We start from the raw sequence: 12,772 nt of genomic DNA, 5'->3' as shown, positions 1-12,772 counted from the left end.
CGAAACTCAAGCTGACCTTTAACATTCCATTATTTTTTATAAATACTGGTCATTTGAGCTGCGAAAGAGTTTCAGAAAGGGGAAGAGTCATAGCAACCGTCTGTTCATCTCCTTACCCGAGCCCGACGACGCGCGCACCTCGGTCATCCCTTCCGGTCATCCACTTCCGGCCAAATTTCGTTAATCCGAAATGGCACGAACCAGAGGAGCCAAATCTTCCTCTCCTTCCAGCTGCAAGCGAACGCCGTGCGAGGCGCCTGTTCAAGGCTCTACCTCTGAGCCTCCGCGGCCAGAAGCTGCTTCACCTCCGGCGAAGCCCGCACCACAGAAACCTCCGACGAGGCGTTATCTCACTAGATCAGGGGGCCGTCCCCTGTAAAAAAGAGCCAGGGTCGAAAGCTCAGAGCCCATCGACTTAACAGAGCAGTCCCCGGTTCCCTCTCCAGAACCTTCTCCGGCGCCATCTTTGGCACCGCCGGTAAAGCCTTAGGAGCACCAGCCGCCACTTTCTGAACCCAAATTCCATCTGGGATAGCTCCTGAAGTGCTAATCAGGCATCCGATGCTGACTCAACCACCAATTGAAGGGAATTTGGACTGCCAAGCTCGACCATTTCACTCTGAGTTGTGCTTTGACACAGCCACCTTCCAATTGCGACCGGAGCTTGCAAGTTCATTCCACCTACTGCGCAGATATCGCATGGAGCAGCTGCTGACCCCACGAGATTTCTTCTATCCCAGAGTAGCCATGGATTTTTATCAGTCCATGACTACTAAGCAGGTCAGAGATCCTACTCTAATCCATTTCACTATTGACGGTCGGCATGGCATTCTAGGAGCTCGCCATATAGCAGAGGCCCTGCATATACCATACGAGCCAAGCCATTTTGAGGATTACCGAGCATGGGCTAGTCCCTCTCAGCTGGAAATGGTGCATATCTTGTCCAGAGGAGCTTTCACAAATCCACATCTATTGAGGGGAGAACTTCCTCCAAGGATGTTTCTCATTGATGCACTCTTGCGTCACAATATTTATCCACTACAGCATTGGACTCAGAGGAGATGAGTTCTTTTAGAGGCCCTGTTCAGGATTTCAGAGGGATACTTTTTTGGCCCTCACCACCTGATTATGGCTGCCCTTCTCTACTTCGAAGAGAAGGTGCATAAGAAGAAGCTGCGCGAGCTGATGCCATTCCACTTCTTTTCCACGGCTGCTGTGTCAGATTCTCGGCATCTGGGTATCCATCAGATCCTCAGTTGGAGCGCAAGCGAATATGCCGAGAGGTATTTACTTTCGACAAGTGGACCAATATGACAACGTATAGAATTGAGCAGCTAGAGCTTCCACAGCCAGCTGAGATACCAGCTGCTAGGAGAGCATCTCCAGATCATATACCTGAGGGTATACCATTGCTTCTCCTACCATATCCAGAGCCCTCCAGTTACTCCAGCCTCATCACAGCCCTCTACTTCAGCTGAGCCAAGGATGGCCATTCCCATTTCGGAGTATAGAGATTTATGTCATGCACTGCAGACCTTGACCGCGTCTCAGAGCAGCCTTGCTCAGGAGATGGCAGCTATGCGAGCTTGCCAGGAGCAGATGTTGACCACCCAGGCTCAGCACACTGCCATCTTGAGGCAGCTCCAGCATCATCTCGGTCTCCCATCAGCTGCTGAGCATCTCACCCCACCACTGCAGTGCCACACTCACAGGCCACAGAGCCTCAGGCCCCTCCTGAATCAGCTACTGAAGAGGCAGAGCCATCTGCTTAAGCCATCAGCTCCAGCATCATCCACCTATATGATCATATATATATCTATTATATATTTCTTTTATGTATTTTGTTTTCGTTAGTCTGTTATGAAATCCCATCATTTTGATATCATATATGGGGATTACTTGTATTACTTTCTTTCTGATTGTACTCACATGATTAAAGTAATACAAATCTAGCATTTTTTTGTTAACTCTTAGCATTAATCTATTCTTATTTCCTTTGCTCACGCCTTTTATTCTTTTTGAAACATGTGGTTTCTCCAATCAGTATTCGAAATTGATATCACTCAGGAGGTACCACTTCCTCCCTATAATTTCAATCACCCATATCACATTGAGGACAATGCTCAGCTCGGTTGGGGGGAGGGGGGGAGAAATGAGGAAGGAAGTATGCAAAGTTAAAGGAAGTATGCTAAGTTATTTTGGTAATTCAGCCTTGTTTGGTAAATTAGTTGCTTTTTACTCTAATCTCCATGGATTATGAGGAAAAAATTTCAAATTAAAATAGGAGAAACTGAACTTTTGCTTTTCATTTAATTTAGAGTTTGGATTATGCTTACTAAAGTGGTTCAATTGTTGAAACTTCTATTGAATTCAAGTTTAGTCCTTCCACTTTAAGCTATTCACACACCGTGCACAATAAATTCCGATTATAAGATGAAAAACTATTTCCCTCTCGACTTAGGAAAATTTTGGGACTTGGTACCTTTGACCTCATTTAATAATATTGAGACACCTTATGAAAGGCCAATGAGCCTTTGAAAAAAAAGAAAGAAAGCAAAATGTTTGCTTGCCTTGAAACCCGAGCAAGGTCTGAGGGGTATATGGTGAAAATATTTAAAACCTAGTGCCTTAAGCCTTCATTGGTTAGGAGTCACCGACCTCAATGCTCGTTACAAGGGTGGATAGGTGGAGTTTAACATACTGTAGGTGCTTGGGTATTAAAATTCATTCTCAAAAGTCCGGGGTAAAATCCGAGGAGTTGGTGGTTGAAAGATCCTTAAAGCTTGATGCCCTAAACCTTAATTGGTTGGGAGTCATCGATGGACCCCCGTTACATGGACAAAACATAAAAGAATGCCCCTTAAGCCTTGTACCTTCTAAAAAAAAAGTGTGTTCTCTGCCTATTGAATTTGGTCAGTTTGCTAAGTGTTGAAAAGAGATAGGTTGGGGGGAAAGATTAGTTTAGCATGCTATATTCGGAAACTATCATCTTACACTTAGATTTTTGTGGAAGAATAAAGTTTGGTTCTTTGGAAGTGAAAATGATTTTAAAACATCAATTTGCATAATGCATTCCCTTGATCAATAGTATTTAGCAAAGTTTTTGATAGCTTCTATTGAAGTTTGAGTTTTTATTTCTTTAATGTTCCATGTGAGAGTTTGATCAGTCATGCCACTTAAACATTTTTTGAAGTGATCAGCATGATGTTATAAATTATAGTATTGTTTTTTTTATTATTATTCTCTCCTTCATTGCTAAGGACTAGCAATATGTCAGTTGGGGGGAGTGATTACTACTCAAAAAGTGCTATTTGATAGCTTGTAATTAATCCTTTTAAACACTTTTGAGTAGTAGTTATTGCCTTTTAACCCAATTAACATGTTAAGGACCCTTGCAATCAATTCTAATCAAATTGTGTTAAGTTTTGGTGTTTTGATAGCTTTTTGATCACCAAAGCAATATGAGATTGAGGAGAGTTATTTGGAATCCTTGGTAAAGCAATGGAAAGCTCAGAAGCATGAAGAACCAAAGCTTTGAAGTCCTTTGCCATAAGCAAATCCGGAATGCAAGGAAGGGAAGCAAAGAGAAATCTGCCATGAAGCATTTTTTATGACAGTCATGTCAGCCACTTTTGGAGCACTTCCTGAAGTCCAATTTATTCATGCTATATGTCATTTTAAAGCTTAGGAAGTCAGCAATCCAATGCTTCAAACAGTGCGCAATTCGGAGCTGAAATGAAGGAGTTACAGCCGTTGGAAGCTGAACACCGCAAGCTGAAAGCCAACTTCGCAGCGCTGCGGAATCAGCCTTTTGTTGCGAAGTGATTTCGCAGCCCTTTTTATGCGTCTGCAAAATCTCGCAGACCACGTTTTCACTTGCAAAATGGTCATTATTGCTTCCCGATATTTGTAACCGACACTTTGAGATATTTTTCTTTAGATTTTTGTTGTTTAAATCCCCAAACTCTTCTTGTAAGCCACCAATTATAGGATTCCTTAGCTTTTAAGTTAGGAAAAAGACTAAATATCCATGTAAAAACTATTAATGTAATATTCATATAAATAGAGCCCGGGGAGCCTGTTCTCAGGGTGATGAACCTTTTGTAAAAATTGGAAAGAAAGTAAAATACAGAGCTTGAGCTCTGCCTTACCTTCTCACTTTGATTGTATTTTTCATTTACTAAGTTATGCACTCTCTGAGGAGGTTTCCCCAGAGAATGAGTAACTAAACCTTTAGTTCCTTGGAGCTAAGGTTGTCGGGAAAGGTTCCAAGTGCAAGAATTAGTAGCTTTGTGGTTTTAGCTATGAATGAAGAGAAAGTGTGTCCCGTGAATGGTTTCTATATTTTTAGTTAACTTAAAACACCTTGGAGTCACCTGGGCCAACATTTGGTAAGGCAAGTGATCTCTATCCATGGAGATGCACTAGTTTACCCCTTGCGAGCCTTTGGGAGGTGACTTAAAGGTAGGATTTTCTAGAATTGCCAACACTTGGTAAGCTTTTGGACTCTAAGGAGACATCCATTAGTTATCTCTTGCGAGCTTGAGAAAGGAAGTCCAAGGTTAAAGATCATCTTGAATGGTAAAGGCTAAGTGAGAGGCTCGAACCATTGCAAGTTGCATCAGTGAGAGAGAAGTAGAGCTGAAATCCAATTAAGAGATGCATTTGTTCAGCACCGGTTAGAGAATTGACTTTATGTTAATTCTCTAATGCGAGGAAATGAACCAACTGACCGGAGCTATGTTTTTGCATGAGGAACCTCCCCTGTGAACCTAAATCTCCAAGGAATGTTTTTCTTCATAAGTAATTTCCATTACTTGCTGTGCCGTTAGTCTAAATCTAAACCTTTTTCAACCAAAGTTTGTGTTTTATTTTTTAAGCTAACCTTGAAATGAAACAGCACCAATTCACTTTGAATTGGTATCATTTTCAGTTTGAAAACCCTTCCCAGTGAACGATCCTAGAGCCACTATGCTATAGTAGCTTTTTCTTTGCTACCCTAGTTCATGGTGTAATAGGTTATAAATTTTGTTGATTACTCCCTCCATCAAGGAGCACCAACTGGACATGAATCAGCTGATACACCAATTGGGCATGAATCAGTGGTCTTGATACTGGAAAAGGCAAGCAACGATGAAGAGGTAACAGAAGGGAATGTAGTCGGCTACTCATATACGCCATCCTTAGGTTCACCCATCAAAAGGATTGCCCTCGTGTTTATATCTTTCACCTAAAAAGTAGAGAGTGAGAATTCAACAGAAACATAATTATTAATGCAAAATTGATAAATTGAAATTAAGTTCTTTTGCATGGAAAGGACACAAATAACATTTTCTAAAGTAAAGGTGCGAGAGGAAGTAGGTATGGTGGTAGAACTGGTATGTGTGATGGGAAGGGTCAATCCATCACTGATCATGATATCATCAGATCCTTGATACGGGCTATGAATAGAAAGATTGCTCAAGTCAGATGTAACGTGGTGAGATTCTCCACTATCCAGCAGCCAAGTAAGAGTAGTGTTGTTGCTGAGAACAACATGATTGGCTTGTGGTTGCCAGGATATAGAGGGACGATATCCTTGAGTGCCTTGAGGACGAGGTGTCAGGGATTGTTGATTAGTGACAAGCCGAAACATCGAGCATCATTTGACAATGTGTCCTTGAATACTGTATGCTTGACAACGACCCAAATAAGGTTTAGGTTGGCATTGATCATGAGGAGAAAATGCAGTGGTAGGACCTGGTTGTTGTGGAGTGGTGGCTGGTGGACGCCAATTTGGACTATTCCGAAAGGCTGTGGGATTTGCCGTTGCTGGTAGTGATAGAGGAGATGGTTGAGCGGTCTAAAGAGATGCTTCTTTGTTGAGAAGTTTCTCATGGAGCGGTCTAAAGATTTTGGCTAAATTTTTGGTGAACGCTCAAGGGAAGGACCTTGAAGGTATATTTATTGTTGTGGGACTCACAACAACATGACAATTTTACGATTATATTGGTTTTGATACTGGTTTATAATGAGCATGAATGAGAGATTGGGTTCATTTGGTTTTTAAACCTGTTAGTTTGCCCAGCTTGATCAATGGCTTTTAGGAATCATGTATACAAGTCACAAACTTTGCTTCAGCGCCCTTTCATGAAATAGTTCTCTACAAGCTCTTTTTCTCATTATATTTCTTGGAAACATGCACCATTAGACTTTCTGCATGATTAACAAGCCCTTTTTCTCATTGATTTTCTGTACAATTTACTTGTTCTATTGATCAATGCCACAGATGGTCCAACAAAGACAGAACACTTACTTGCACTTGATGGAGCTAAAGAAAGACTCCATTTGTTTAAAGCTGACTTCCTGGAAGAAGGATCTTTTGATTCTATGGTTGATGGATGCTAAGGTGTTTTCCACAAAGCACCTCCATTTTATCACACTGTCTCTAATCCACAGGTTCATCCTACATCACTTCTTTTGCTTTATTGTAAATTTAATATGTTGATATGTTATCCAAGTTTTTGTTATTGGCTTTTGTTTGAACATTCATTTGGGAGTTATGGGACCAGAGAGTTGCAACCTAATTATTATCTTCATCTAGAAATCCACCATATATATACTGACCATCAAACCTTGAACCTCAATCTAAAGCTAATAGTACTATGAACGTTGTGTAATTCTACACTTGCTTTCAAAAATAAATTGACCATGTGACTATCATCCAATGTTTTTCTACTACACAAAATCATTCTACAAAATTGTAAATTATCATGGAAACTGAATCTGCATCATGGCTTCAAATGAATGGATAGGACCCCCTCCTGGCAGAGATAGCAAAATCTAAAGGTCCATTCACTAAGAATGCTCTTGGCTGTATGATCTATCTCACTTGGGGAGTTTTTGAGGCCCACACTGCAGAAGTGTCAGGAATTGACAACTTGCTGACTTGAAGCAGAAACCTGTCAAGCACAATTATCTACCTTTGCAACCTTCTAAGTCTCTCAATTCAGATCTTTCAAAGGTTCAAGTTCTAGGACGTCTGCCTCAATAATAGTGGAGAAGATGGCTTTCTGGCTTAAAGCATCAACCACTTAATCCTTAAATTCCCAGCTCATGCTGAACAATTAATGATGTTGTACTTTTATAATTTGTGAATCCATTTTTTGTGTCAAGGATTTAGCTTATGTTATTCAGTTGCTCTAATATAAAATCTCCATAAGGTATACTCTTTTAGTTTGTACAAGCACTTTATCTGTCATATAGCTAGCTTGTGTTGGTTGTTTCTGTGGTCTAAACCTCCATGATCAAAATAGAGGTGACTTTTCATTGGACCAAATGTTTTTTCCAATTTCAAAGTAAACAATGCATAGCAGTACTCATGCAGGGAGAGTCTTTTGGCTCAGATCTTTCCAATTGCTGCTGCATATTCTCCTAGTGTGTTCATTGAAGACCAAATTTCTCAACAGTGGCATGTAACATTTCAAGTTCCTTTTGGTGGCAGCTCGTTTTCCAAACAACAATTGAAGGGTAGTCGTGAATATATTAACAAATTTTTTGTTGACTGAGATTTTTCCATATAATATCGTGATTAAATTTCAGTCACTATCCTACAGCATAGGTCTTTTATCAGTTTCATTCTCGGAACAGTCCATAAGGGCTTCTTTCAAGTTTGTTCCACATCTCAGGTGGACTTAATTGACCCTGCAGTGAGGGGAACCCTCAATGTGCTCAGATCATTTGCAAAAGTTTCATCTATCAGAAGAGTTGTTGTAACATCTTCTATGGCAGCTGGTGCTTTCATTGGAAAAACTTTAACTCCTGATGTGGTAGTTGATGAAACTTGGTTTTCAGATCCTGCAGTTTGTGAGAAACTGAAGGTGTGTATTTTTGCTCTTTTCTGTGGATGTTGTCTCCTTTGCAAGTTTTCCTTCTTCAACTTTTGTGTGCAAAAGATTTAGCAATTAAAGGATAAAGTTACTAGGAATTTGATATAATATAATTCATGTCCTCAAGATTTTAGCATGTATTTGAGCTTAAGCCTGGAGCCTGGAGCCTGGAGCCTGGAGCCTGGAACTTGGAATGGGTAGGTATTGTTCATAAAACATGTGAACCATCATTTTTTCTTTCCATTTTTTCCTCTTAACTTTTTGCTTCCTTTACCATGCAAAAGTAGCTTTCAGGTTGTCAATCTTCAAATACTTCTTCAAGAGCATACTCATGTTCATGTTCTCAAAATCTTTGAGTCTTACTTGTTATCATACGGGAATAGAAAGGAGTATTTCTATATCCATTTTTCATTGAATTGAAGTTGTTTCAATATATTCTTTCTTGAACCAAATACAAGTTTGGACTTTCCACTCTTTTCTTTGATGGTAATATCTAAAGGTAATACGGTTGCCTTTGACTTTCTTAGCAAGCATTTTGAACTTGATTCTTTTAATAAATTAAAAATGCATAGGTTATATTTCTCTGTCTGCATTTTGGAATCCCAAGCTCAAGGAGAGGGAAAAGAAAAAGAGAAGGGAAAAGAAAAAGAGAAAATAAACAAAGATATATATGCTTGAAAATATGATATGCATCAAGATGTTGACATGATTTTTATTACATGTTTAGTAAATGTTTGATTCTACCACCTTTGGTATATGCTTTCAAAGACCTTGGCTGAGGAGGCTGCTTGGAAATTCGCAAAAGAGAACAAGCTTGACCTTGTTGCCATAAATCCAGGGCTGGTGATTGGTCCTCTCTTACAGCCGGCCCTCAATACAAGTGTGGAGCCTGTTCTGAAACTAATAAATGGTAATGTTCAGCAAATAGTTAGTACAATGCCTATGTTTTATCTTTGTGCATCAATATCATTTGAAAAAAAGGCAGTTTCTTCTTTCCCTTTTTGTGCTCGTTTTTATTTTTATGGGCGAATTAAGACCCAATATACAGATATCAAAAAAGGGTTACAATTTAGATCTCTTGATGCATACATAGAAGGGAGAGTATGCTAAAAAATTCAAACCAAATAAAAGCACCTTGAGGAAAAAACAATGGAAACAGAGTGACATCCGTAAAGGTTGAGATGTCAACCTTTGGGGTCTAAGCTTAGAAATTAGGATCAAGCACAATGAATGTTGAATGAATGCCCATTCAAAGTAACCCTTCTCCTTCTTAACATATGCTTGTGACCCTCGTGCACAAATCCTTTCGATTCAAACAGTTGGGCTTATTTGATGCAGGTACACAAACATTTCCCAGTACAACTTATAGATGGGTTGATGTTAGAGATGTTGCCAATGCACATATCCAAGCGTTTGAGGTTCGTTCAGCTAATGGAAGATATTGTTTGGTTTCCAGAGTTGCACATTGTTCGTGAAGATTTTACATAAGCTCTACCCCACGTCCAATCTTCCTGACAAGTAAGTTCCTTTTTTCCTTTTCAAATTTCTACGCTATTGCATGCAGTATCTAGTCTCCTTAATAATTTTGAAAACATTTGACTTCTTTTTATTTTTTATTAATTTCAATCAAAAAAATCTACAAGTAGAAAACACTCATGGCACTACTATTTTTATTTTTTATTTATTATTTTTTATTTTTATATTTAAACGTGAACCATTTGGGTCTTTCTTTAAAAAAAAAAAACAAAAGTTAATAATGGTTTGGCTCCCATTTGGATCTTTCCTAAAAATAATAATAATAATAATTTAATTATAGCTTAGCTCAATTCTAGTTACATTTAGACCGATTAGTCTCACTCTAGTTCAAACCTAATTTTATACTTCTATAAAATTTGTAATTTATATTATTTCATATAAAAATATTTATTTTGTGTTTTTTTAGTTTATAAAAAAAATCTCAAATTATAATTATATTACATACTATTTCAATTTTTGTTAGAAAGATGCATAAACTTATTCTTTTTTTTCTTTTCTTTTTTTTGTTATCATCCTATCACTATTTAAATTAAGATATAAATATATAGGAAAAAAAAAACATTATTCTTACTAAACATCATTTTGATATGTATAACCTTACAATATGCAATCACATGCTTGAAAAATTAAAAGAAAAATGGAATAAATTAAAAAAATAAAAATAAAAATCTAACACAAAATAATTTAATTGCTTTCCAGCATGACACAATAATAAAATCACAATGTTGTTTTAAAAAATGGATGAAATTTTTATTAGTTATCTCTCCATAAAATTTAATATTATTTTCAATGCCTTGTGAGTTATAAATTATGTGCACATTTTATTTTTCCACAACTTTAATTTTCTATGAGACCCACCACTGAGATAAGGCATTACAAAGTTCAAATTTTGGAATCCAAAGTCATTTTCATAGAATAATTCATTTTCTTATGAAACCTAGCAATGAGAGATTATATCACGAGAACATAAGTGTGTAATGATGAAAAAATGTAGAAATGTAACTTATTAGATTACACGTAATGGGTTTGTTAGTTTGCTTTAGAAATATGAATCATACAATTATGAAGATTATAGTATAAAAAAGCAAATAAAAACTTGATAAATAGAACTTATGGAATTAATTCTCATAAATGTATTTTTAGCGTGTAATGCTTCCATTGATAGTGGTTAATGTTTAGATACAAACCAAAAATGTAATTTGAAAATATTTGTAGTTATAAGATATACAATTAAAAAAAGAAGATGATTCTTGAAAGAAAAATGTTTATTTAATACTACAGTTTCCTTTTTTATTTATTTATGGTATACGATAGATTATTTATTTATTTATTTATTTATTTTTATAGTAAAAATTAGAGTTGACAACTAGGGATGGGCTTATGAGAGGTTTAAAAAATATGAGGGAAGGATTGAAGTATTCTTTTTTAAACTCGGCTTGGTTTTGGTAGGAGGTTGAGTATTGTCTTGCTCCACCTCATTTATGTATAATGATGATACATAATTATATAAAGCTGTTTCTTAAAAACAAATATCTGTTTAAAAAATTTTCTAACACCTCATTTGGTTGTTCTCTTGAAACAATTTTTAAAAACAAAATTAAATAAATAACAATTTTTAGAAAACAAGTAGTCGATTTCACCAATTTTTAAAAACAAAATAAAAATATAAGTGTTTTGATCATGTTTTCTAAAACTTATTTTTAAAAATTGTCTTTAAGTTAAAGAATAAAAAACAGTTTTTAAAAATAATTTGCAAAAATCATAATAAAACGAGTCTTTAGTATTTTTTTTTTATTTTTTTTTCATTTCCCCTTTTTGAACATGTTTAAAATAAAATTACAAATTTACTTTTTATCAAATAAAAATGTAAAATTTATGAAAACCAATTTATTTAGTCATAAATTATATTTATTTTAATAAAATTAAGGTTTAGAATAATAAAAAGGAAATAGAAAATTTTAAATAGTATAGGATGGGCATAACTTAAGACTTAAGTAATTAAGATGGGTTGGAAGGGGTTGGCGTGGTCCCATTAACATAGCTATCGAAAGTACAATAATTGCTAAACTTTAAAGCTGGTAGTTGGCATAAAGATAACATGACCCCATTAGCATAGTTGTCCCAAATACAATAATTGCTACACTTTAAAGTTGGCGTATGTTATCTTACACTAATAATTTTGTCTAAAGTCTTATTTTCCACCTCTAGTAATTTTTATCTTTTTCATAGTTTTCTCATACGAGAAGTTCATCCATGAAAATTTTCATAATTTTCATTATATTTAATAATCAAATTGAATTAAATATTGTATGATATTATATGATTAACGTCCTAACCTAACATGTTTATAACTCAATAATGACTATTTATTAAAAATAAAATTTTAGATGGGTTAAATAAGTTGAAAATATACTTTGATCAATCAATATAATTATTACATAAGTCAATTTGAGTCGTATTATGAAAATTAACCAAAAAACAATTCATTTATTAAATGAATTATATAGATCGACACAAATTTGAATCAGACACAAATTATATTCAATTAAATCTATAAAAAAAACGTGTTGAATTTGGGTCCAACTAACAAATGGTATAACTTTACCCACCATACCTAAATAAAAGGCACTTATCATAAGGTTTCCTTGTCGTTTTCCTTAAAAATTCTAAAATTATGTTAGGAGTCAAGACATAACTCTAGTGAAGATGCATTCATCCCACTATAATGTTTGTATCCAATTAGGGTCATAAACTTATTGAAAAAGAAAGATATATTTATTACTTGTCTCTATGTAAAAACTTTTATATGGAACATAAAAACTCTTACAAAAAAAACTATAGATTTAGTTTATGCACTTAAAAATATTTTTTATTAAATTTAAAATTTTGAGGTAGGAAGCCTCAAGTTGAAATTAGAGTGATTCTAAGATGATTCTTTTCTTTTATTATTATTTTTAATTAATATTATCATATTTATTATTTAAATTATGATATAAAAGAAGTTAAACAAAAAAAATTATGAATAGGTTCAATCTAACTCAACCTTGCTAAACCTAATTCTGATCCATAGAGTCTAATCAATTCAATTGAACCAAAAGTATAACCTAGTTAATTTAAACCTAACTTCAGCTTATAAAAATGAGTTTGACTTGAGTTTAGGTTAAGTAATTCGGATTAGATTCAATTTAGCTACCAACTTGACTTAATTCACCTAATATTTAATATTAATTTTAGGGTTTTATTAGCTTGTCTTGGAATTTGAATTTGAAAATTTAAAAATTTTTAATTGAAAAGAAGAGAACATGTACAAAGTTTAGATCTTGGAAAGTTTGGACGAAGTGGGAAAGATTGGGAAGAAAAATTACGAA

At 35.5% G+C, this 12,772-nt stretch overlaps 1 pseudogene; it reads left to right on the top strand.

Moving 5' to 3' along the window:
• The first annotated feature begins 1,485 nt into the window (after positions 1-1,485).
• On the top strand, positions 1,486-9,545 carry LOC117910431 (annotated as a pseudogene).
• The last annotated feature ends 3,227 nt before the right edge of the window (positions 9,546-12,772 follow it).

This window comes from Vitis riparia, unplaced genomic scaffold, assembly GCF_004353265.1.
Source record: "Vitis riparia cultivar Riparia Gloire de Montpellier isolate 1030 unplaced genomic scaffold, EGFV_Vit.rip_1.0 scaffold739_pilon_pilon, whole genome shotgun sequence".
NCBI classification, from domain to species: domain Eukaryota; kingdom Viridiplantae; phylum Streptophyta; class Magnoliopsida; order Vitales; family Vitaceae; genus Vitis; species Vitis riparia.
Note: the sequence above shows the minus strand (reverse complement) of the source record. Positions and strands in the feature narration are given on the sequence as shown.